The 24,202-nt window shown below is 40.8% G+C and overlaps 1 long non-coding RNA gene across 1 annotated transcript; it reads left to right on the top strand.

The window, feature by feature from the left end:
- Positions 1 to 2,083: 2,083 nt before the first annotated feature.
- LOC121921149 lies at positions 2,084 to 13,660 on the top strand. The gene is made up of 3 exons (XR_006101856.1): positions 2,084 to 2,159; positions 11,193 to 11,244; positions 13,344 to 13,660. It is a non-coding gene; the product is annotated as an uncharacterized LOC121921149 (long non-coding RNA).
- Positions 13,661 to 24,202: the final 10,542 nt, after the last annotated feature.

Raw genomic sequence — 24,202 nt, 5'->3', positions numbered from 1 at the left:
ATTCCCCCAGCTGTCTGCCTCCTGTGTGTGTGAAGTGACCTTCTTCGCTCCAGCAACTTCCTCTGGGTGGTACTTGTCCCGATTGTTGTTCGTGTGTCCACGGAAATCACGCTCCCTAATATGCTGAAGTGGCTACTCGGACTCCAACTGCTGCACTTTCTCCTCCAAAGGGCTATCAACTTGCACTTGGGGCATGTGCAAGTTCTCCACTTCTTAGGCAAGAAGACAAACATCCCACAAGTGTTGCAGGTGACTGCCGTGGTTCCGTCAGTTCCATACTGAAAAGTCTAGGAAATTCTGGAACGGACGTGGGCTTCCTCCTGAAAAAAAAATCCTCCAGACAAACACCAACGTTAAAGCCCCTGAGTTTCAACACATTTGTGGCAGTGAGCTCCATCAAACCTGTCTCTGCTCTACGATTTCCTTGGATGAAAAAAATGAAATAAAAAAGCGTGGCTCTGGGAGGAGTATAATATAGATCAGTCTGCGCTCCGCCCCCTAGTGACTCACCGATGTGACTCACTGAGCTCCACCCCCTCTGCAACAAGCACACTCTCCCCGAGTTTTTTTAAAAACTAAACAGTCACCACTCAAATGGCTGCCCAGCTACCTCTCTCCTCCTCCTCTCTGTAGCGGAACCTTGTCAGCCTTTGCAAGTGGAAAATAGCCCACTAACTGTACTGTGTAAAAGGACTTAGTCTGAGGGTCTCTGTAACCATTCCTGTTCTGCTAGGTAATAACAGGGAAAGATTCCAGCATTGCCTACCTTTGCTTCTGTACCTGATTTCAGAATTCACAAGGTTTGTATCTATATAATTGTTCTATCATATTGACCATTTGCTTATACTTTTTGTAAAGTTGATTTCCTTCTCCCTTCACCATAAAATGTCGTTGAAGATAATGCATCCCCTTCCCCAGAGATAGAAAACTCCTGTGTTTTGCTTTGTTTTGTGTGTGGGGAAATTAAATTGTGATTTGTGGCTGGACGGATTTGCCAAACTCCTATCAAGCCTATTCACCATTGATCAATGATTTTTTTCTTTTAATATCCTCTTATTTGGCTGAGAAATCTGACACTAAAGTAAGGCAAGTGGATCGTGTGAATAGTCCATTCAAACAGGGGCTGGGAACCCACGGCATCCCAACTTAATGCTGCTTTTAATGTTCAGTTTCCCCCTCCCAAGCTACTCTTATTGGTGGGATTTGGGTGATGCCCTGTACCAGTGACTGTACTTTTTTCCAAGGTTGCTTAGTGGTGGCAAGGGATGGAAGAAGAAACGCTAACTGACTCTGAGCAGCTCATTGTTCCAAACACTTTTTTCTTTCCCACTTGATATGCCAGGGCTTTTTCATCTTATCGACACCAGGACAGCCCAACCATTAGCAATCACATGATTCTTGGCTAAAGAATTCAAACCAGCCTTGGGGAAATGTGTTGACTACACATGAAACACACAAGTAGATGTTGGTGTGGCAACAGAGCTCTTCTTATCCAAGGGGAGTGTGTTTGAGCTTGCCTATACGTGGTACCCGGGTTACGAATGTAATTCGTTCGCCGGCGCCCATTCGTAAACCGAATCTTCGCTAGCCGAAAAAGCCCTAGTCGCTAGCGTAAAAGAACCGCGATTGGGTGGAATATAAGCGCCGGAACGAGAAAAGCACCCCAAAAAATTTGTTCGTAAGCCGAAAAAAACAAAAAAACGTTATACCCGAAACAGTTTTTTCTTTTTATGGGACTTGTCGGTATCCGGAAATTTCGTAACGCTTGGGGAGGTTGTTGATGGTGGTTTTTGATTTCGTTTTATCCCGGGGCGGTTATCCCACTGTACCACTGTCCAGAGTAATCCTAGAATATTCTGGCCCCAGAGTTGGCCCAGATTGTCCACATTACCTCTGCATTCTGCAGCAATGCCAACCAGCTGTCCACACACATGTTCCCACTGTGTAACCTGCTGCTGGCAAAGGTCATTCCCTCTCAGTGTCCAGCATCAATTGCATAAGGTGTCCAGCATCAATCACATGACTGGGCACCTAGTTGTGACCTCAGATGGAGTGATTCATGCCAGAAGCAGCAGTGCCAAACAACAGAGTATGTGTACACAGCCTCCTGACATTGCTATGGTGTGCTCTGGGTTTTCCTGCAAAATCTGGAACAAAAGGTAATTGGCTTTAAGAACTGGTTTAAGGAAGGGATAGGGCAGATTCAATGCAGAACCGGCCTTACATTTTGAAGACAGTCTGCACTTGAAATGGGGATTTGGCCCTGTATTGTAAAGACAAGTTGCTACACGGATGTGGTGAGACTGTTTTATTTGGCCCATGTAGACGAGCCCTTTGTTGTAGACCAACTGACTTACTGACTTCATGATCCTAATCTGTCCCTTCTCTAAAAAAGGTGAAGCAATTCTAGTTATTATAAAAAAATTTTTTTGTGGGGGGGAACTAAAGATCTCTTGCAGGACAAGTTATTTTTAAAAGGGACACACAAGGTAAGCAGGGTGAAATGTAGTGGCGAGCATCCACTTCATGCAATGGGTCTTTCTTCTCCTCTTAGGCTCCCCATGCAACTCCCATGTACCCTCAAAATCTACTCTGGAGGGTCCCCCAGTCCTGGAGGATCCTCCAGTCATGTACAGCAAAGTTTGAGGGTACCCTCAAGCAAGTACCATATAAAGTAAAATAAAAGTAAGATTACATTTTCACTGGAGATATGGGTCCCATGCTGGACCATCAGTGTCTAAGAGGGTTTTAGGCAATGTCGTAACCATTGCACAGGTTTGTCTGGGAGATGGCTTATTTATTGTAGGTATATACTAAACACATTGTGTATGTTTAACACCAGAGATTTATATTTCTCCCTCCTCCAGTCCTCCAAATGATTAACAAAAAAGTAGCTCAACTTTTGACAAATGTAGGAGCAAGTTTTCAAATGAATATATGATCGTAAATGTCTTTTTTGATAAACTCTTAGATAAAGTGTGACTTCACTGCGACGCAATGTGGTGCTTTATAATCAAATAAACCAAATGGCTGAAGCTGTCTAATAGTTTAAGCAAAGTTCTAAAACTTATGATTCTAGTCCAATCCAAAGCTTTCCCTAGATGCACCAGTGCTTAGTGCAGCTTTCCATATGAGCAGGAAGGGGATCAGTGGGGAGTCTCCTTGCCCCATTTAATTTCAAGAATGATGTTTTAATAGGAAACAGCAACCCAATATTTGACTGAAGCTTATGCAAGAGTTTGGGTTTCTTCCTTTCGTTTTTCTTTTTTACACACCACAATTTTGTTGGATGGTGAGCCTTAAATATCAGTGGTGAAGCATGGTGGAAGTAAATGGTAAACTCTATTTGAGGACAAATTATGAGCTTATGAATGTGTGTGTTTGTGTTTGTGTGTGATCCCAGTCCTGAATGTGTGACAATAAGCAAACTGCAAGTAGAAAGCTGAGTAAAAGCTGCTAGTGGTGATGGTGAGGGATTGTGGCAGGGATGTTGGGTTTTTTACCGCCGCAGTGGGCTGCATTACTGCTTCTTCACTTGGAAATTGACCAAAAATGAAACCAAGAGCCCGTACAGACAGGCCAAATTAAAGCTGCTTCAGGTCACTTTGGAGGTATGCTGTTTAAATGATGCATGTGTCCCAAGAGGCCAGAAGCCACGCCAAAGCCACACTCCAGTCCTAAGGACTGGAGCATAGCTTTGGCACAGCTTCTGGCCTCTTAAAATGCATGTGTCATTTAAACAGCATACCTCCAAAGTGACCCAAAATAGCTTTAATTTATCCTATCTGTACAGGCCCCCAAAGTTCTGGGACTCATTTTCATTTTGCACTTTCTGGGACCCTGCAGGAAAGAGGTCTGGTTGTAAGTTGCCTGTAGGTTGCATTTGGTCACACCCGTGAATACATAACAGTCTGCCATTTTCTGGTATAACAGGGTGGGAAACCACAAATTGTACTGCAACTCTGACAATGTTTCACCATTAACTATGCTTGGTTGGAGTTGTATTCAGACAATATCGGGATGGCCAGTGTTTTAAACAAATATAAGCATGTTCTGTGTTGTACAGTACTTGCAAATCTTTGCCTTAGGGCTCTTTCAGACTGCTAACTAGTGAATTACCAACCAGGGGAAAGGGGTGGAAGCCTCGGGTTCTATCACACTACACAGTTATAGTACTTTGATTCCACTTTAGCTGCCATGACTGCATCCTGTGAAATTCTGGGGTTTGTAGTTTGATCAGAGTCACCAGAGTTAATGGCAAAACCTATGAGTTGGGAATAGTACACCATGCATTCTATGTTGTGTGAGACACCTGAGGCAATGATTAAGTGCTAAAACTTTTCATTAATCAAGCTGACAAATTGATATTAAATGTTATTGAAGTTTTCGCTTCAGGCCAAGCAGGGAATCATCCCAAAGTGTTGTAAGCTGAGCTTCACACAGTCCTCTTAGACCAAGTTTTTGGCAACCCCAATGGAAATTTCAGAAGCAGATGTTAATATTTTGAGATGTATGAGTTTGCAACAGCTACTTCATTTTCCAAGCAGGAGAGAAGATTGTGGTTTTATACTGCCTTGAGGGCTTTTTAAAAAAATTGTTAGATGTTTGGGGAAATTAGAAGGAAATGGCCAAGTTATGCACACCGCAGTTTCCTGTCGAAGCTACCCAACTGGTTAGCTCATGTGGTCTGTCTCTTGATATTGATTGACTTCTAAGGCAAGGATAAGAAGTGCAAGAGTTTGCTTATAACAAGGGAAGAAGACAAGGGCCACAAGCCTGCTCAGTTTGGTCCAGAATTTAGCAGTTTAAAATTTAATATCCAAAGTTTCATGAATCTTGCTCAGAAACAATGACAGTCAAATTCTGAATTATGCAATAAGCAGATTTTAATGTATTTCTTCGTTGCTATACTTTTGCTAGTCAAGAGAATGGCCAGGAAGGGATACAGCTCATGAAAACACTGTGGTTTCAAAATCCTTCTTTTACTTGCAACAGTCTTCTAAGATTTAATGTATTTCTGCTCACATATTTCCACATCTATCTTTCCTGTCATGAGATCCATCTCTTATGGATCCACAAATGCAAAGATATAAAGACACCCTTGCAATAATCTATGTATGCCTACAATAGGTAATTAAGCATGTATACATCATGCTGGCCAGAGGTCCAGAGATGTAGTTAAACGGTCCTAAGCCCTTCTCCAAGCTTTGCACTTATATGCCTTTTCAATGCATTCTTCTCCCTTTCAATACTGACAAATTGCTGGGGCATGAAAAAAGTGTATAGAAACACACTATGCAGCCATCACACATTATCACTTATACATAAATGATGGGTTTATATAAACCTCAGCTTCAGCCTTGGAAGTCATTGCACCAACCTTGTGTATAAACTGATCAAGAGATCCCATATACTAGATTGTGGATGCTTTTGTCCAAGTACAAAGAACCAGGCTTCACAGAAGACTTTTGGGGGCTGTTCTCCTATTCTGTTGCGGCACCACTTAGCTCTCATCTCCTCCTTCTACCCACCATACCATTACCAGCTTCTACATGTGTAATTTGCAGTCAAGTTTATGCTGTACGAAAAATGGCTCATCAGTAGACATTTTGCCAGCCCATACTGCAATCCTCTTGCCATCCAGTCTGACGCTTTGCTCTCTGAATTTGATAAACTTCAGCCTTCTTTTCAGGCACTGAAAAAATCCAAGGGCAAGTGAAGAGAGGACCAAGTGTTCACATTGCTCAAGCCGGCCGTATCACTTTCAGTTTGGAGCATTAACAGCAGGCTCACCTTGTCACTACCTTTCCATGGTGGTGGGATTGTGTGCTCATTGTCTCATTAGATGGCAGGTGATGACAAAAATATAAAGTATTTATGATTTACACAAGTAAAAAGTAGTTAATGAAGAAACTGAATTAATTAAAGATTTTATGTGCCTGGCTTAGTCATGAATCAAAATGGAGACTGTAGTCAAGAAACCAGAAGACTTGGAAGGGCAACTATGAAGAAACTTAATAAGATCCTCAAGTGTGTACACACACACACACACACACACACAAATACAAAAGTTAGAATTATGCAAGTCAGACTTCTTCCAGTTCTTATGTATTGGCGTGAAAGCTGGACTCTTAAGGAAGCTGATAGGAAGAGACACAACTAATTTGAAATATGATGCTGGAAGAGAGCTCTACAAACTGTGAAGTGACAAAAAGATATCAATCCTGGAGTCAAGATTATAGAATCATAGAAAGATACCTCAAGGCCATCCAGTCCAACCCCCTACTATGCAGGAACACACAATCAAAGCATCCCCAGCAGGTTACCATCCAATCTCGGTTTTAAAACTTCCAAAGAAGACGACTCCACTCTGAGGGAGTATGTTTCACTGTCAAACAGCTCTTACTAAATTGAAAATAAGACATTACAGGTGGATTGTTTCAATCAAGGAAGCCACAGCCCTCTGTTTGCAGGACCTGAGCAGGGAAATTGATAACTGGGATTCTTGGAGGTCTCTCAGTCATAGGGTTCCATAATTTGAAGTCGACTTGTTGGCAAACAACAATTACTACAGCAACAGTTAACAGCAGAGTGAAAGCTGAAGGTGCTTATCTGCTCCAGATGCAGCTGGAGGTCTATCTGCTCTTCATATTTCCACCTGTCTTAACAGTGGGGAAAGGTGCTGCTATTCTGCTGTTGTGATTAGCAGGGCCATGACAGGGATTGCTGAAGAAATGTGAAAGATGAAAAACCTCTTCCAACCACAGTGGACTTGTTTCTAAGATTACTGTTTTGCCATCACTGATATTGGTGGGAAAACAGCAATCTCAGTGATGATCACTCCACCCTTCACAGATTCCTAGATGTTAGCAGGAAAAATGAAGAGTTAAGTCTCCCTATCCTTTTTCACTGAATGGCATAGGATAGCAGGGAAGAAGAGTGTATGTGGTATGTGTGTCTGTTTGTATGAGTATATACATGTGTATCCTGCCCCCAATCTTCAAGCCAATATTGTGTGAGCTCAAGGCAATGCCCAAGCCAGTTCTGCATGGTCTACCAAAAGGAAGATGGCACCTGAGTGCATGTACATCTCTAGCCAGGCTGTGGAGAATCCCTGCCTCTTGTCATTGCTACCTGGTGTGAGGCTGGACATTTCCAGGGCACGGACTGTTTAGAGAGGGCCTTCAACTGCAATACTCAACTATAGAAGCTGGAAACATCTAGGCTGTGGTAAAGACTTCTGTGGTCCTTTCTTGCCAGCCTTGCCTACCAACTCGTGGTGCTATGAAGACTATGTAATTTTCATCTACTACCAGGTTTCCCTGAGGGTTGTTTAAGTGTTGATTGTGGGGCTAATGAAAGCAGGCACCCATGCTTGGAGGCTAATTCATATTTTACTTTTAACAGCTTGTTTTAAGGTTGCATCTACACTGCAGAATTAATGTAGTTTGACATTGCTTTAACTGCCATGGCTCAATGCTATGGAATCCCAGAATTTGTAATTTTGTGAGATCTTTAACCTTCACTGTCAGAAAGCTTTAATGCCACAACAAAGTACAAATCCCAGGATTACACAGGGTGGAGCCATGCCAATTAAAGCTGTGTCAAACTGCATTAATTCTACAATGTGGCAGTGGCTTCAGTCATCTTGAAGAGAGTTATCATGGCGAGTAAGCATGTAAATACTTCCAATCAATCTACCACTCAATGACAGCAGAGTTCTTAAACTTCCAGTTACCTGATTCCATTATCTGTTTTCAGGCAGGTTATTCTGGTGCTGAATGAACAGCTCCAGATAACCTGTCGACCTCTTTTCCACCCATATTTCTCATCATATATTTATTATGCGGGTGTATTGCTATCTCCTATTTACAGGTTTTTCAAGTTCTGTGAGAGAAACATACTTTTTTTACCAGTATGTCTGCAAGTGCAAACCAGATAGCATTCTGTAGTCTGGTATGTAGTACAATCCACAGATCTTTCATAGAATCATAGAGTTGAAAGAGACCACAAGGGCCATCCAGTCCAACCTCCTGCCATGCAGGAATACACAATCAAAGTATCCTTGACAGATGGCCACCCAGCTTCTGTTTAAAAAACCCCAAAGAAAGAGACTCTACACACTCTGAGGTACAGTATCCCACTGCTGAACAGCTTTTACCATCAGGAAGTTCTTCCTAATGTTAAGGTGGAATCTCATTTCCTGTAGTTTGAATCCATTGCTCCATGTCCTAGTCTCTGGAATAGCAACAAACAAGCTTGCTCCATCCTCAATATGACATTCCTTCAAATATTTTAACATGAGTATCATGTCACCTCTTAACCTTCTCTTCCCCAGGCTAAACTATCCAGCTCCCTAACCCCTTCCTCGTGTGTCTTGGCTTCCAGACCTCATGTCTGAGCCCATTCTTCATCTGACACTGGTGGAGCTGTTGTAATCTCATATAATGTTGAGGACAATGAAACTGTGTGGATGGAGATACAGTGACTTGAAGGGGGTGGTGAAGCTCCAAGAGGTCCTAAAGGCGAGGGTGGCTGAATTCTATAATTCGACGATTGTCATGTTGCTTTAAACTAACCATACATGCTTCATATATATTTCGTATACATTTCCACCTCCCTCCCTCTGCCTCCTACATTACAGCTCTGATTATTGTTGCCACCTTCAACAGAGTTCTGCCGATATCAGAAAAGTAGCAGTTTAGAAATAGACAGGAGCAATCCAGAATGTTAAAGAGGTGGCGGGGAGAAAAAAGAAAAGAAAGGAGAAACCTGATTTCCAGTGATTAGTTTGTTTCCAAAACACACCACATGAAGGCACCAAAGGACATGTTTCCACATTTTACAGAGAGGTAACTAGGCAAGAGGGATTATTTGAGAGCCTGTTTCAGAGAGCATTTTACTAGCAAAGAAAAGTCACATATTTTGGAGCTGGTTGGATCTTGGCACAAAGCCAAATGCTTGTGCTGCTGTTAAAGATGGGGGAGCTCTGGAAAACTATGACTTGTTGAGGAGCCAGACTTATTCTTCCACTATTCCCTCAGGTACTCAAGAAATGTGAACCAACATGCTTTTTTTTTTTTTTTTGGTGGTGGTGGTGGTGGTGGTGGAAGTGTGCACATGAGGTGTGTTTGATGGTGACTTTTTTGTCAGACAACCGAGAAGCTGCAACTACACCTAGTGTTCCCTTTTACATCATTCATAAACATTCTCCCACGTGTCTCTGTTTAGAGTGGTGGGCAGAAGGGTGTAGAAACAGATTGTAGAAGGTGGTGTCAAATATACGTATGTGCCATTCTCATCCAGTACTTCACCCTATGCAATCATTACCCCACTGACATGGAAACTGCCAGCCACCACTGCTGAAATGGATTCATTGTGTGGCCTTGGATATCTCCATAGCATAATTCCACCATCTGACAGTGGAACACACTCCCTCGGAGTGTAGTGGAGTCTCCTTCCTTGGAGGTCTTTAAGCAGAGGCTAGATGGCCATCTGTCGGGAATGCTTTGATTTGGATTTCCTGCATGGCAGGGGGTTGGACTGGATGGCCCGTGCGGTCTCTTCCAACTCTGTGATTCTATGATTCTATGATTCTATCTTTAATAAAGAAATAAGTGTGATCTTGCAGGACTGGGTGAATTACACTGAGCTCAGAAAAACAGTCCTTAAAAGTTTGTGTTACTCATTTCTTCCTCTCTTGCCTGGAATGGCAATCTGGTCACTACTTTTTCTCTTCTCTGATCTATGTGGCTATCCTCTCAAAGAAAAAGGAACAAAGCAGCAGCATCTTCTACAGGAAATTCATCTGTGTTCCTCACTGATTAAAGAATAGCACTGGGTTAAAAATTAGTTTATCATTAAAATAACATCCCATTAATTTAGACCCTTTCAACAGTTTTGCCTGCATGCATGCACTCATGCATGGGCACACACACATGCAGACACACAGTTATAGTTAGTTATGCATCAAAGATGGAGACGGGGGGGGGGGGAGCAATGCACATTTAAAAGGATTTTGAATGACACCTTTGTAGAAAAGTTGTCTTATCATTACAACCAAATAGGATGGGTATCTGATGATATGTTTCCTGACCATTTTTAAATAGATAAATATGTCTTGTATTCTAGACACCTGCCATTCAAAGACTTTTGTGGAAATACTAACATGATTAGCCAATAATTGAATTTCATGTCACATCTCTGTATGTCAAAGTATACATTGTGCTAATATATTCTACATGTTGCTTTAGGTCCCATGGCTGGAGAAAGACAGGATACAAGTTGAGTGCATGAATAAATAATACTTTTATTTGGTCAAAAAGGCATAAATTCCTTGTGCAAGCTTTCAAAATGGACATGTTTACTTATCGGGCAACAATGGTTAAAGAAGTATTTTTACCATCTTTGTCTGATGAAGAAACAAGTGTGTCTCAAAAGCTTGCACAATTTTGTGCTCCTTTTCTTGTCCCAATATAAGTATCAGTGCACATTGATTTTTTTGGGAAATGTCTTCTGGGAAATCTATTTTTATTGTTGAACTTTAAGTTCTATTGGCATAGGAATAGTATTAAACAGCTCATTTCTTAACTTTCTGAAATGCATAGTGGTATTTTTGTAACATGTTTCCTGTTACGTGTATGTAATTTTGGAATAAAATATAATTTAGTCTTTAAGGAAAATTAAAATGTCCTTCACTTTTATTTTAAAGATTATGCCAGGCACAGATGGTCAGAATGCTGAATTGTGTACTGAATAGTACCGATTTCTGTTCTTATACTATGTGCCTACAGAGAGTAGACATAGGCTCTCACAATGATTGATCTCTCAGCTTGCCCATGCAGTTAAATGTTCACAGTGCCTTTAAAAGGGGTAGGCAAATTTCAAACACGGCCTGTTGAATCGCCATTGGATACGTTTCCATGATTTGTAAAATAATCCATTATATTTGAGAGGGTGTTGTGATTTGGATCCCAGGTTTTGGAAAGGCAAATCCTTTGATATCAATCCATTTAGACAAATCACTACGCGAATAGCTTCCTTTTAGAAATGAGCATGCATAAACAATGGCCAAAATCCAGCCAGTGTAGGCTCACTTTAAGCCCTTTGAAACATATCTCTGCTGGGCTGTGGCTCTTGTTTTCCATTTACAGTAACTCTAAAGTGATTGATCTATTTGATCTTTTCCTTAGGCCATAGTAAGCTGTCTGACTGGGTCATTTTGGCTGCAAATGAATCTTAGAGGTGAGTGGGTAGGAGGGAGTGGGTTATCCACTAGTACGCTTGAAAAAGCCCCTCTTGCAACATAACATAACTAAACACTGTTGCCCTAGGTGATTTCAGATAAGTCTTTAATTTACCATTCAAGAGACTAGTTCAGGTGCTCTGTAATGAAGCAATTTATCTGGGTTGATTACAGGCTGCTTTGAGATCAGGTTTTGGGGTGAGAAATGACTTTAAAGTGGAAGATGAACTCACTTGGGTTAGATGAAAGCCTTAACTAGTCCAGCATCTTATTTCCCAAATCAAGCAAACTGGAAAAAACTACAAGCAGGACAACTCGTAGTTTCCTGTAACTAGTTTTCAGAAATATGCTAAATTCAGCAGCTAGACTGCTCACTCAAATTTCATTTAGATACCATATAATACATGTTCTGAAGGAATTTCACTGGCTGCCAATATGCTTCCAGTCTGAATTCAAGATGCTAGTGATAACGCTTAAAGCCTTAATTTTTATTAAAAGTGAAAAACATTAAAATAAAATACAAATAGAAAAAGGAAAAGGTATGATAAAAAATAAGAAAAAGATAATTAAAGAGAAAATTGAAATCTATTGGAGAGGCCCTCTTCTGTGTTCTACCAGCAGGTGAAACACATTGTGGGAGGACATAGAGGAAGGCCTTCTCTGTGATATATCACCCTGATTGTGGAATTCCCTCCTTAGGCAGGCCTGATTGACACTAATATTGAGATCATTTTGGTGACAAGTTAAAACTTAGATTTTTGTTAAAGCCTTTGGACAAAACCAGTGGTGTCCCTGCAATGAGTATCACCCAGTGCTGGGGGTGAGGCTTCCAAGGGCAGAACATGCTCCCTTTCCCCCATGCTGCAATGTCCTTTTTTTGATGAGCAAAAGGATGGGAGGGCATGAGGTGGGTGGGAGTATGTGCACTGGGGAGCGTGGGAATGGCACAAGGGAACATGGGGATGGTGCGGGGGTAGGAGCACACATGGGTAGAGTGTGGGAGGGAGCACATGCAGGGATGGCTTGGGGGAGAGTGGGAGGAGGTCCAACTGGGTGTCACCCCCTTTTGGGGTGTCATTTGGTGTAGGCTGCAGCACTGAATCCCCTAATGACACCACTGGGCCAAACTGATTTTATCCATGTCTTATAGTTTTACTATTTAATTTTTCAAAAAAGGTTTTAACTTGACTGGTTTTTAACTGATAAACTATTAAATATATTTTAATCTTTTAAAACCACTATTATTTATTGTTTTAAATTGATTTTATTGTAAAGTGCCCTGAGCTCTCTGGATATGGGGCAGGATATAAACATGCACAGAGATGTACATCCTGTCTTTGATCCTGCAGCGAGTAGACAGCCTTTGTGACTAGCAGCCAGTGATAGTCTTATCCCTCCCAGAATTCATTAATTTCCCTCTAAGCGCCTTCACAGTTGGTAGCCATAGATTTCACTGTGAATCCCACTGTTTAACTATTTCCTGGGAGACCCAGGTGCTAATATAATGAAAGAAGAAACAAAACAAACCTCTCCCTGTCCACGTTCCCTATGCCATATATATTTTTATACACCTTTAACATGTTCACCCCTATTATCCTGAAACTAAAAAGCACAGCTCTTGTAATGTTTGTTCTTCCAGTGCCCTGGAGATGTTTGGTGACCTTTTTTCTAGCTTTCCAATATCCTCTCCTTTCTCTACCTTTCCAATGTCCTGGTTTCCAGTGTGGAAACAAGGAGTCCACCCTTTCATACCACACAGTTATAGTGTTATGATTCCACTTTATCTGCCATGGTTCTGTCCCATAGAACTCTGGGACTTACAGTTTAGGGAAGGTCCTTTAGCATCAGACAGAGAGCTCTTTTGGTTCCTTTGGCCAGACTACAAATCCCAGGATCCCATAGAATGTTGCCATGAAAGGTAAAGTGGAATCATAGGGCTATGACTGTGTAGTGTGAAAAGGTCCAACAATTTTACACAGTATTATTTTGGGTGTAGTGACACCACATATTTATGTGTTACATCGGCATTTGTACTGACAGTCACTTTTCCTAATGATCTATAAGATCAAATTTTCTTTTTCTTCTTCCTTTTCTACAGGTGTCACACTCCGAGTGAACGTTTTAATGACCCCTAGATTTCTTTTGACGTTAGTCACTACCACATCATATACAATTAGTGTACATGTAACCTTTTTTGTTTTGTTCCAAGGTGCATAGTTTTCCACTTACATTAAAATGTATTTAGCATTAAATGCCTGCTCATCTAGCTTGGAGGTTCTTTTGAAGCTTTTCACAATTCCTTCTTGTCTGTACCACTCTGAATATTGTGGTGTCACCAGTCAACTTATCTATACCAGTGCTTAGAGACCACCAATGAATACCAGGAGCTGTAGGCTATATTTCAGAGGAAGGAACAGGCAAAACCACCTTTGAGTATTCCTTGCCTAAGAAAACCCTACGAAATTCAATGAGTTCTCATAAGTAAACAAGTCGTTTGAAGGCCCATACACATACACATTCAGTTTAGTTGATTGATGAAAACAATTTGAAATATTAGTTTCAATGAGAGTTTGTGAAGATATAAAGGTAAAACTATGTTTTTCTTTTATAAATTGGGACTGCATTTGGTATGTTTTTCCTTAAAAGCATCCATAAATTTTGCAGATACAACAACAGAGAGACTTCTTGAGAAATTCAGTGTTCTTTGCTAAAGGAGAGGGCTGATAGCCTCATATAGGAGATAAACAATATGGATCTAAACGGAGGTTTCTTATCGTGTTGCAAATGAACTTGAAATTTTAGTTCCTGGAGTTTACTCTTTGTCTCCAAAGCCTGCTTGGCCAAGGAGTAGTAATGGCCTCTGATTACATGGATATCTCTTTGTGCCATCTTAACCAAGAACAAGAGTAACAACATCATGATAGCACTTATTTTTCAAAAATAAGTAAAATGCTACAAGCCAACCAATACTACAAGCCACTGGCCTGTGGTACAAAACCATATATCTCTGTCACTTACTGTTATGACCTACAAGTTCCAATTCATATACACCCAAATACATGGTCTCTTTAAAAAAAAAAAAAGGGCACATGATATCTACTATGCACAGTAGAATACACTGACTAGTTTTTCCATTGTACAGGGTAATACAAGCTGGTATGAAGTAATTTGTTAATCAAATGGAAGCAGCTCAAAAGCAAACATGTAAGGCCTTGTCGGTGGCAAATCAATAAAGCTCATGCTGGGAAAACAAAGCTGATACAGTCAGCTCTTGCACTTATGACTTATTAAAAATGGCATAATGTAAAACATTGTCTGGAAAAAAGCTTGTAACAGATATGAAGCTTGCTACACTGGGATTATCTCTCATATATCTCTCCAGCAAGAAAACAGCATGAGTGTGTGCAATTTAGTATCCCCAGAGGAAGGATTAAACCTTAAAACATGGGAAAGGAGAAATCCAGCTGGAATAATCGGCTGCAGTCATCAGTTTATATTGCTAGTGCTGGGAAAATGCTTGGAGATGATTTGAAAAGGGGACTCTGTAGATGGCAAAAGAACTGCCAAATCACTGAGTCCTCGTGGAGCAGCTACCGACATGCAGGAGGCAGTTGTCAAATTCTAGCAAGCTCTTTGGCTTTACTTTCAGTGGCAAGATATGATACTCATACCACCCAGTTAGCAGATTTTTCTTTCCATGATGCACATAATGATCAATAATTTTCCAAATGACAATTGCTAACTCACCATTTTCCCCTTCTTTTTCTTAATGGTAGGATTTTAAACAGGTTATCATCAGAAAGGGATGATTTTCAAATCTGGCACCATCCAGGGCCTCCTTAGATGTCCTTGAGTGAGTCTGTCTCTCAAACTCAATTTCTCATAGAGAAAAATAGGGAATAATTGTGACTTTGTGGTTGTTGTAAAGCAAAGTCTTAGTCACAGGGGATTTTGCATACATTTTGCATTATATATGTGAAATCCTTGATAAAGCTACAAGAAACATCTTTGTGTTTATTTGTAATCTTGAACAGCAACTATTGTGCTTCATTCAGTTAGGAGATTAGCACACCCAGAAATTCCGCCGGCAAAGATGCGGGATTTAAAAGTCAAAAATGGATGTTATCACACTTATCCGTTCCCAAGCTGTATGCAGCTAGTATCCATACTGGGCAGCTCATCTGCTACCTGGACCTTTTTCAGGAATGGAAAAATCCTGGCTGCAGCAAAAGTCCGGGTTGCAGACGGGCTGGGAAAAGGTAAGTACGATAACACCTGTTTTTGACTTTTAAATCTGACATCTATCCTGGTGAGGTTTCTGGATGCGATAATCTCCTATGTGTTTATTTTTATAGAACAGAGGTAGTGTAACTGGGAAAAAAAGAGGAAAATATATAGCACCTGATAGATAATAGCCTAGTTCACAAACAGAGCATCCTTTGAATATATTGTTTCATGTTCTCCAAGACTGTCTGTCTGTCTGTCTGTCTGTCTATCTATCATGATTTCTTGTAGTATTTTTTTTTTATTATGGTAACATTATATTACAGGATCACAAAAGCACATTGCACATTACATACTAATGTATGCACAAGAAGTGGCTGACAGATCCATATCCTAAAGCACATACAACTTACATTTCAATAATGGGGAATCTGATCTTGGAAGCTAAGCATGATCAGTTCTGGTTAGTATTTGGACTGGGGACCACCAATGAATACGAGATGATGTGGGCTATATTTCCGAGAAAGGAACTGGCAAAATCACCTCTGAGTTTTCCTTGCCTAATAAAACCATATGAAATGCATGGTGTTGTCAACAGGTGACTTGAAGGCACATACACACACACAACAGAGAAGATGGTCTGAGGTACTGCATACCCCAGCATTTCATAAATGAAAACTGGGACACCTGAGATAAAGCAGCATCAGAGTGTGATCAATGTGGCAAAAGTTTTTAAGGAGAAAGATCACACAAGCTAGGAGAGGCTACTACAGTTTGCTTTTGCCTGAGCTTAATGGGAAGGGTAAGATTCTGCCCCCTCCTCTCCCTGGAAGGGGGAAAGAGAAACTGGGACATTTTTAGAGCAGCTGAAAAAGGGGATAAGAGAGCATTAATTGAGACTGTCCCTGCCAAATTAGGGTTAGAGGGTATATTATTGATAGGCTTTGAAATGTAACTGCTGGACTGGTAGAAAGTATATTTTAATTTTAACCCACATTTAGACGCATCTACAAAAGTCATCATTTCATCTATTTTTGCTTGTGCAAAGTTCTGTTCTACCTTGCCTTCTTGGGTGCCTTGGTTTTCCTCAGGGCTGAACAGTGGGATAGCATATCAGGAGATGGGGGTAGAGTGGGGAAGGTCATTTAAAAATGCAAGTATGAAATCACCATGGAAAATATTGTTCACTACTTGCACCCCTTTCAAGTGGTATGCAATTACAATGGCTTCCCAGGACCTGGGGCCTAAAAATATATCCTTCACAACAAGGGCAGATGGTATGGCTAAATTTAGAACCTCACTAGGTTTCCATCAACTCACCTTTGACCTACACTTATTTAGCATGACCCGGTTAACATATTACATAGTGCAATCTCATGAAGACTCTTGCTCTTTCCTGCATAGCTTTGGGCCAAAGACAGAAAAATGACTTGAGACTTGTTTGACTAAACGTTTTGAAGAGTGGCCTGTCTGCCTGCCTGCCTTCTTTTTAAAAAACAAAACATTATGCTTAGTCACATAGGTAGGAAAGAAAACCTAGGAAATTTTTAACATTGGATGCACACCAAAGGCCACTTTTAACTGCATAAGGGCAGTTAATTTTTTGGAATTTTTGTAATAACCTTTAAAGCCCTTCATGGTTTGGATCCAGTTTACCTGCGGGAGTGCCTTCCTCCATACAATCCACCGTGCACAGTCTGAGAAAAATCTGCTGCAGCCTAGGAAGATCAGGCTGGCTGCAGTCACCCAGAGGATCTTCTCATTTGCTGTTCCAAAACTTTGGAATGACCTACCGGAGGAGATCCATTTTATTATGACTCTTGATGCCTTGAAGAAGACTGTCAACATGGATCTCTTCTGGCAGGCCTTTCCTCACTGACTGTCTTATAACATTAGTATGGCTTGCCCGTGTCTGCCTCCTGATGCCTCATTTTTAAATTGTGTTTTTTTAAATTTATAATTTATTAATTTAATTGTATTTTATAATTGTTGTTGTTTAGTTGATATGGGAGTTTGAGGGGATTGTGTTGTTTTATCTTCTGTGCATTTTATATTGTTACTGTTACTAATGCATTTTGTGATGGTAACCTGCCTCGATCCTCAGGGAGAGGTAGGCTATAAATAAATTTATTATTATTATTACTATTATTACTATTATTATTCCTTGCTCATAGTCCCTAGTCACTGGTAAAGCATGCAGTGATGGATGGCAGGCCAAATCTGTGTAATTATTTTGATTCCCTTGATTGCTTAAAATATAAAACATGACTGACTTTGTTTTCAATGAGCGCAGGCAACCAGTGATCCACTGCCCACATGTTCCAACCTCACCCCTTATCCTGTCTTGGAGGCCAGCCAGGGGCAAAATAATAAGCAAAGTTGGTCAGACTTTGCGGAAGCAGCCAGTCTTATACAGGAGCAATCAGTCTCAGAGTCCAGATAGTCCAGGTCAGTAGGCTACAGAAATAAATCAAAGGGAGTATCAAGTAACATGGTCAGCTTTCAATGCAGAGTCCAAAGTTCTTCTGAAACATGAGCCAAGAATCAAAAGATGAAAGTGTTGCTTCCTCCAAAATAGTTCGCTATCAGCAAAAACATCCCAAAGGTGTTGCTGGAATATTTATGGTCTGGCAGCCTCCTACTGCTGTTGTCTGATTAATGAGTGTTTCCTGTTTAAGTGCCATCACAACCCCTGCCTTTCTTGACTGTGTCCGGCTATGGTAGGTACTGTCGAGTCCATGTCTGTGTGCTGTGGCTGTTGGGGAGTGTTACTGTCTGTTTCAAGCACTTGCATATCCCCCTGTCCCCCTGTCTGTGTCATAGTCTGAACCTGAGTCCTGGGAACTAGGCATGGCACCTCCACAATGCTACCAAATTTACCATTGTTCCACCAGGATCACAATTCTGCTGTAAAGCAGGACACACCCTCCCTGAACAAAAGACTGGATTAAGCTGGTTCAGGCTCTGGAACTGTTCCAGAAAGAGGACCTTGCCATTTCTGCCTATGTGCAAACTCTTTTTTTAGTTCCAGGTTTGGGGGTTGTGGTGGTGGTGGTGCTGGGCTTGTCCCTGTCTGGGTCCCAGCTGGTGTCACCAAAGCCCAAGTTTCACAGGCAGCAAACCAACGTGCTGGCTATCGCTTCACTTGTTTTAAAGGCAGATGAGTCATAAATATTCCCAACCTTTGGAGAGGACACAAGGGGAAGAAAGAGCTTCAGCCCCTCACCCCCAGGACCATTTCCTTCTTGACAGCAACAAAAAAGGCACACCCTTTTGTATGGTGCCAACAGTACCATGGGGCCCCCAGCCACTGAATGCTCTGAAGCAGTTGTTCCAGTTGCATAATTAATCATTCAATCTTGCCTGGACACCATTTTTTCCAAAGAAATATGGCAATTTTTTTTGTTGCTGCACAGCTATAAGGCCGTGGTACAGTAATAGATTTGCAGTGCAGTGATGGCAGCAAGATGTGGCCCCAGGTGGGCTTGGAGGGGACAATGTAACCCACCTCCCAGATATTGCCAACCCCTGTTGCAGAATTACATTTTCTCTTCAATTTTTTCCATGTCTTATTTTATTTTTTTAATGTAAGTCTAAAAATGGCAAGTCTAACAGATGCATCACTGCAGGGGACATAGCCCACTCCTGGTAGCTGGTTTGACAGCCAGCGTTGTGTAGTGGTTTGAATATTGGACTGTGACTCTAAAGAACAGGATTTGAATCACCACTCAGTCATGGAAATCCATTGGGTGGCCTTGGGCAAGTCACACTCTCTTAGCTTCAGCATAAGACAATGGCTAACTACTTCTGAATAAATCTTGCCAAGAAAACCCTGTGATAGGCACACAGCAATAACAACAAACACTGAGAACATTGGCAGTTAGTTCAGGAGTTGCAGCTGAGAAAGAGCAACGAGAAAGCGAAACTGCAGATACAAATGGGAATAAGTCATCCTATAGGGCATTTTCCATGTGGAAACTATCAATTCAATAAAATAGACTCATAAAATAACTGAGTTTGTAAATGTAGTTGAAAGTAGAAAAAATAGTTTGCAAGAATTTTCCAACATGTGGTACAACTTGGGGATGTTAAATATCTTTATAATACATTATAGATTAGGGGGAGGGGAACCTCCTCTTAGAGATTTAGGGGAGAACACCATATCAGAACAATACTTTCAATAAATGCTCCACTTGAAACACACTATCTTGACACCGCCATTTTAATACAGATTTGTCCATTTTGAGTTCCTTGTGGAAGCTGTCAGATAGTGAAGCCAAGTCGAGTTTATGAGTCAAACAGCTCAAATGACACTCTGGATCTTCTTAAACAATCATCTCAAAGCCAAAACCAATGTGATATAATAACTGAATTAAGTGCTTGAATTTCCTTTCCCCCCAGTAAGACTAAGAGTATCTCTGCCCCCCCCCCATCTTTCTCTCTCTCTTGCTCCTTGTGCTATGCTGTGCTATGCTGTCCGAGAGATTGTGAGATTTCTAATCCCCAAAAATAATTTTGACAAGCTCTGCTTCTACATTACATCAGCTTTGGCCATCAGATATATTTATTTTTCATAGATGAATTAAGCTTTCATACAAGCGAAACATTTACTGTAAGTTAGTTCAAGTGAGGCTATAAGAAAGATAAAAAACCAGGATGGTAAGAAGGAAAGATCTCAGCTCCAGGCTATCTTAAGGCATTTATAAAAATACAAACAACTTTATTCCTGGGAGAAGACATTTATGAAGTAGCTGTTGCTTCTATATTAAGAAAAAAAGGAACAAATGGTCTTCATTCCTTCAAAGAAACTGAAGTCTGCAGGAAAATCTCTAGTGTAGGCTGCCTGTGATTCATCTTGTCTTAGGAATTGTTTTCCATTTATTGATAATAATGTATTGGATATGGTTTGGTTCTCTCCAAGCCTGAGCACTGAAGATACTGTAGTGCAATTCAAATGTAGCAACTTAGGGGGTATCTGCACTGTAGAAATATTGCAGCTTTACACTGCTTTAATTGCCTTGGCTCAGTGATATGGAATCATTGGATTTGTACTTTTGTGAGATATTCAGCCTTCACTGTCAGAGAATGCTAGTGCTACAACAAACTACATATCCAAGTATTGTCTTCTGTTTCTGATATCTGAACCTCCATGTAAGTATTCTAGAGGAACTTAATGTTCCACCAGTTTGAAACAGAATCATGGCACAAATGTGATGAAAAATCTGATTATAAGTGATGATTACCTTTTATCTGCTACTGTATTTGAAAATACCGTACTCCTTATTTTTTCATTTTTCATTTTTTTAAAAAAGTGACTAATAGATTTCTGTGTCTGTCAAAGAATTTTGAGCGGAACAGCATCTTGGTTTGGACCATGTTGGGATCTTTAAAAAACAAAACAAAAACTTTTAGCTGGTTTTGTAAAAAAAGAGTTCTTTTTAAAAGCAACTTTAGTGTGATTTGATAATTGCTTCCATAAAAATAACCAGATGATCACAATCGCACAATTAAATGTGCAGTTGACAACATCAAACACTAATAATAGCTTTATCATAGGCATTAGCAAGTAAAACAATATAGCCACATCACTGGCATGACACAGCTCTCTCTGGGACATGGATAAACCACGACAATAGCTTACTTTGACATAATCCTTAGTGAAATGCAAATGGAAAAATTGGAAAAAAAATGGGGGTCATTGTCTAAGTTCTTAATTGCATTTTTCTTAAAACATACCAGCATGAAGCTGGTTTCAAAGTATTCCCAATAAAGTAGAAAAATTGAGGAGCTTCAAAAGTGATGGCGTTGACTGGTGTAAGGAGATCTTTTGTAAATGGACAGTGCTTGTTTTGTTGTTGTTAAATGCTATTAAGTCAGCTTCAATTTATGGTGATTCCATGTGTGAGAAGCCTCCAAGCCACCCTGTCATCAACAGCCCTGCTCAGTTTTCTGTGGGTTTTTTGGGCTATGAGGCCATGTCCTAGAAGAGTTTATTCCTGATGTTTTGCCAGCAGTTGTGGCTGGCATTTTCAGAAACACCAGGAATAAACTCTTCTAGAACACAGCCTCATAGCCCAAAAAACCCACAAAAAGCTATGGATGCTGGCTGTGAAAGCCTTCACAGCTCTGCTCAGGTCATGCAGACTCAGGGCTGTGGCTTCCTTGATTGAGTCTATCCACCTGGATGTTCCACTTTTCCTATCTCATGAAGTATTATTGTCTTTTCTAGCAAGTCATGTCTTCTCATAATATGACCAAAATATGACAGTCTCAGTTTAGTTATCTTGGCTTCTAGCAAGAGTTCAGGTTTGATTTGCTCTAGCAACTATTTATTCATGCTTTTAGCAGTCCACAGTACCTGTAGAACTCTTCTGAAGTGCCACATTTCAAATGAGCTGATTTTCTTCCTATCAGTCTTCTTCATTGTCGAGCTTTCACAACCATACATAGAAACTGGAAATACAATGCAATGGACAATCCCAATTTTAGCATTCAGTAATATATCTTTGCACTTCAGGATATTGTTTAGTTCCTTAACAGCTGCTCTTCCAAGTCCTAGTCTTCTTCTGATTTCTTGACTGCAGTCTCCATTCTGATTGACTGAGCAAAAGTGTGGAAATTTTTTTTATCCTGGTTGACAAAAAAGTGAGCCTGCCCACACAGAGCCACCACAATACTGTGTAGGATAGTACAATTTCTTGTACTGCATATCTCTAGTCTGAGCCCCACTGATGCTTTTGTTCATAGGCAAGCACCTGTTTCCAGATCTCATTTCCTCTAAAGGGGTTATGGGCAGCCACAGACACCTGCTCAAGATATTACAGTATTGACCACCCCCAGTCTTATTTTTGTCTTTCCCCACTTCTCCTCCTGCTGTTCAATCATCCCTCCTCTCTGACACCAAAGGGAGGGATATTTTTAGATGTGTGTCCCCTTGGTTTTTTTCCCACCACCTCTTGACCTGGAAGAGCTGGAAATAAGTCCTGGCTTCCATAAAGCTGAGAAAGTTGCATCTTCCTTCCTTCCTGCTGCCGTGAAAAAAGCTGTGCATTGACCTGACCGGAGAATAATTTTATGCAGCACGTGGGCTTTTGATCTTGGTTTATGAATAGAGGAAACCTCTCCTTTCTACTACCTCTCTCTTTGGGTTGATGTGGATGTTTTCCACAGCTTGGGCATCTCTCTGACAGATGGCCTGTTACACTGAGATGCTCAGGATACCTTACAAGGTAGTTTTTTTGGTGGTGGTGGTGGTGGTGGGGGCGTAGGGTTGCCATAATTGTCCACTAAAACCCGGGACAAAATGTGGAACAAATTCTAGACCAAACTGTAGGACAACTGCAGGTCAAAACTCAGCCCAAACTGTAAGATATTTAAGAAAAATGGTGGACCTTAAATGTCCCACATTTTGGGCTGAGTTTTGTCCTGCAGTTGTCCTACAGTTTGGTCTAGAATTTGTCCTACATTTTGTCCCTGGTTTTAGTGGACAATTATGGTGACCCTTTGGGGGGGTGGGATAAAAGAAGGACTTTCCCACCATTAAGAAGAATAAGTTAGCCAATGCAGGCAGGCAGCAGATTCTTCTTCCCATGAAATAATGTGTTAGTGGTTTCATTAGTTGCCTCAGCATGTTGCCACACCTTGTTAACAATTTAGGCCAGAATTCACTTGGGGACACAATATCTTTGTAAGTGGATTTGTGTCTGCAGGAAATAGAACTGAGAAGTTTTGCAATGTCTATATTTAGCAAGGGACAACCATGAAGTTACTATATAGGCGAGCCAGCAGTGAAACTGAACGTTGGGACCCATGGACAATAGGAGCAATGCACAGATGGGCCGAGTGCACAGTGGAATAGTCTTGCTTGTGCCTGATACAAATCTTTGCAAATTACTAGGAGGTGCCTTAGTGCTGCTATACATAACTAAGAATGTGCAACTTAGATCAAGATATAGAATCATGGCTGATTTAATTTGTTATTATTGTGCTTTTACTGCCAAGCATAAGGAGAAATGCTGGTGACATTTTCTCTCCCATATGCCAAATGGATATGACTAGTTTTGGGTACTATGTACGTTGACTTAGGTGAATAGGGGTGCCATTAGCTGCTCCATCTCAGGCAGCAAAATATCACAGGCTGGTCCTGGATTTATGTGCAATGAAAAATCACTAGAACTATTGCTTCATGCTCCGTGGTACTAGTTGCAGATGAGAAAGACTGAGAGTTTGCTCCTTCATGATCATTTTCACCCATGTTCTCCATCTTGGTCCAAAGTAGTCAATCTCATTACAAGCCACAGTAAATGCCACTCTCCTCTTCCAGTCAATGTGTCAGCCTGAACAGAAAGTGCACATTTCTATTAATCTGCCAAACTGCAGCTATTAAAATGCACTTACTGGAACTGCAGCTACTTGCAGCCATCTAGCCTTTACCTTTATTTAACACAATGGTTACCAACCTGTGGGTCGGGACCCCTTTGGGGGTCGAATGACCCTTTCATGGGGGTCACCTAAGACCATTGGAAAACACCTTTTTAATTACAGTTATGAAGTAGCAAGGAAAATAATTTAATGGGTTTGGGTCACCACAACATGAGGAACTGTATTAAAGGGTCTCAGCATTAGGAAGGTTGGGAACTACTGATTTAACACATTTATAAACCAATTACCATACAACCATTGTACAAAATTAAAACAATACACAAGATGACAACATAATGCTCTGTGAAAGTA

Source organism: Sceloporus undulatus, chromosome 2 (assembly GCF_019175285.1).
Source record: "Sceloporus undulatus isolate JIND9_A2432 ecotype Alabama chromosome 2, SceUnd_v1.1, whole genome shotgun sequence".
In the NCBI taxonomy this organism is placed as follows: Eukaryota; Metazoa; Chordata; class Lepidosauria; order Squamata; family Phrynosomatidae; genus Sceloporus; species Sceloporus undulatus.
This window is presented reverse-complemented; position numbering and strand designations above follow the sequence as displayed.